Source organism: Echinops telfairi, unplaced genomic scaffold, assembly GCF_000313985.2.
Source record: "Echinops telfairi isolate 266 unplaced genomic scaffold, ASM31398v2 ScPeMD7_7425;HRSCAF=8463, whole genome shotgun sequence".
NCBI lineage: Eukaryota > Metazoa > Chordata > Mammalia > Afrosoricida > Tenrecidae > Echinops > Echinops telfairi.
The window spans coordinates 2,336,616-2,339,256 of record NW_022111325.1 but is presented as its reverse complement, the minus strand read 5'-3'; positions in this window follow the sequence as shown (position 1 = coordinate 2,339,256).

The window sequence follows — 2,641 nt, the reverse complement described above, 5'->3', positions numbered from 1 at the left end:
TACACTGGTACAGATAGGAACTGGAAATACAGGGAATCCAGGGTGGATGATCCCTTCAGGACCAGTGGTGTGAGTGGAGATACAGGGGGGCTGGAGGGAGGGTGGGTTGGAAAGGGGGAACAGATTACAAGGATCTACATGTGACCTCCTCCCTGGAGGACAGACAACAGAAAAGTAGGTGAAGGTTGACGTGGGACAGGGCAAGATAGGTCAAAATAATAATTTATAAATTATCAAGGGTCATGAGGGACGGGGGTATGTACAGGGAGGGAAAAATAAGGAACTGATGCCAGGGGCTTAGGTGGAGAGCAAATGTTTTGAGAATGATGAGGGCAATGAATGTACGAATGTACAAATGTGCTTTACACAATTGATGTATGTATGGATTGTGATAAGAGTTGTAGGAGCCCCTAATAAAACGATTATAAAAAACCATTCCCACAGATTCTCCCCTCAACAGCTCTGCTGCCTTAAAGTGAGTACAGGGTTGATTCGATCTCCCTGTAGGAGCTTACGTTGTCTTGTTGCTCTCTCTTCCTGCCGTGGCATCCAACCCCTCCTGTGCAGGTAATTAGGTGATATCTTAAGGGACCTTAATGTCGATACCACCCACTTTGTGATGCATATCAGTACTGAAGATGCATGGCTTAGGCTACCTATAAATGCCCCAAATAGTAAAGGCTTGCTCTCACTTCTCCCAGTTCTACGTGGTCCATCAAGAGGAGCTGAGCTGAGCATGCTACCGTCAAATCTGTCTGACTCCTTTATGTTACTCTCTCTCCTCTCTTTCCTGTCCTCTATGACTTTAATCTTCAAATCTCATCGCCCTACATTTGCACCTCTGGCCCTTCGGTTGTTGGAGGCTGGTTTCCTCCGACATTAGCTGGCTGTTCAAAACAGTTAAGACTCAAGCACTACTCACCACGTCGGACGTAGAACATCGTCTTCAGGAATTATGTTCTGACAGATGTATGTTGATGTCCTGAGTCTAGGGGCCTTTGCCTTTGATCCTAAGAACTTTGTTCTGAGAGATGATTGATCAGTCGTTTCCATGACTTTGATCCTTGGTGTGCTCTGTTGCCTATATTAATATACACAGAGTGCCTGCACACCTGTCTCTGCAGGTGGAAGTGCTCCCTCATAGACTCCCACAGCTTTTTAGTGTCTTGCAACAGGCTGTCTGTGAAGATCGGGACCACAGTCAGCCTTCGTTCTCGAGCTCCGTCCAATGCCTGCCTTTGTCTGGGTCCTGTCTCACCAAGTCCTCCCATAGTGGACGTTGCCCTTTCCTTACCTCTATTAACACGTGTCTTCTATCTAGTTATAGGTTTTTTTCCCCTTCTCTCCCATTGCTGGTACCATCAAAGATTTACTTTTATGTGTGTGTGTGTGTGTGTGTGTGTACAAACCTTTTCTTGTTTTTGTTCTTTCTACCTTTCTTTTTAAATAATGGTGGTCTCTCTCAGAAGATTTGTCATTTTGTCATGGACTTATTTTGCTCAGCATAATGTCCTCCAAGTTAAGTCAGGAGTCAGGGCATGAGATTGTTTCTGTGACCGGGTGTTACTCTTTCTTGTTGCACGGTCGATGCCACGGTGTGCATGTAGTAGGTCACCCATCGGCCCATGGATGGGCACAGACAGATGTCCGTCTGTCTGCTATGGTGCAGACGCCATGATTAAAGGGGTGCATATGTCTATTCAAATAACAGCCCTGATATTTGTAGGGGTCTATCTAGGAATAGGCTTGCTGGATCATAGGATCATATGGTATTTCTGTTTTTAGCTTTCTAAGGAAGTATCCTATCATGTTCCACAGAGGTTGTACCGGTTTTTATTCCCACTAGCAACGTATAAGAATTCTCATTTCAAAAGAAAGAAAGCAAGAAAAAGCCCTAATCCCTTCATAACCTCCCCAGCATTAGCGCCATTATTGCAGGGTGGATGCAGATCTCGTTGCAGTTCTGACTGGCTTCTCCCTAACGGCACAGCGGTGCACACGTCCCGCGTTTGCGGTCCGAGTACCTCCCTTGAACTGTCCACATCCTTTGCGTTTTTAAATTTTCATGTTTAGTAATCAAGTTTTGCCCTTTTATGAAAGTCTTAGTATTTTAATCATTGTTGCTATTTTAATGAACCACTGTCTTAATTTCATTTGTTAGTACAAAGGAATATGGTTGCCTTTCATATGAAGAGGGGGAGGCTCATAAAGTGCCATACACACAGAGCCACCTGAACATACACCCTTTCTTCCTCCTTCCAATCCAGCGGCTGGATTAAGTCCCAAGAGGTCAGCTGTGCACTTGGTTTAGCATGGAGGAAATGAACATTATAGTATGAGGATGCGGGGTGCAGTACACGTTTTACGAAAGAGAAGGGGGTAAGGTAGATGACGATAGCATACAGGTAGGTACCTGTCGTCGGGCGCTAAGGGCTGGTTATCCTTGGCGCGATTGCAGCCAGAGTTCCTGGACGAAGTGAGAGGGCAGTGTGGTGGCAGCGGCAGCAGCAATCGCTGAGAAGATGGTGGCAGGAGCCCAGCAAGAGGAAGGGAGGGAGGGAGCAGATGGGCCACGTGCCTGAGTGGCCTGGTCCCATGGTGACACCCTCTGCATGCCCAATCACTGGAAAAGCCAGAGACC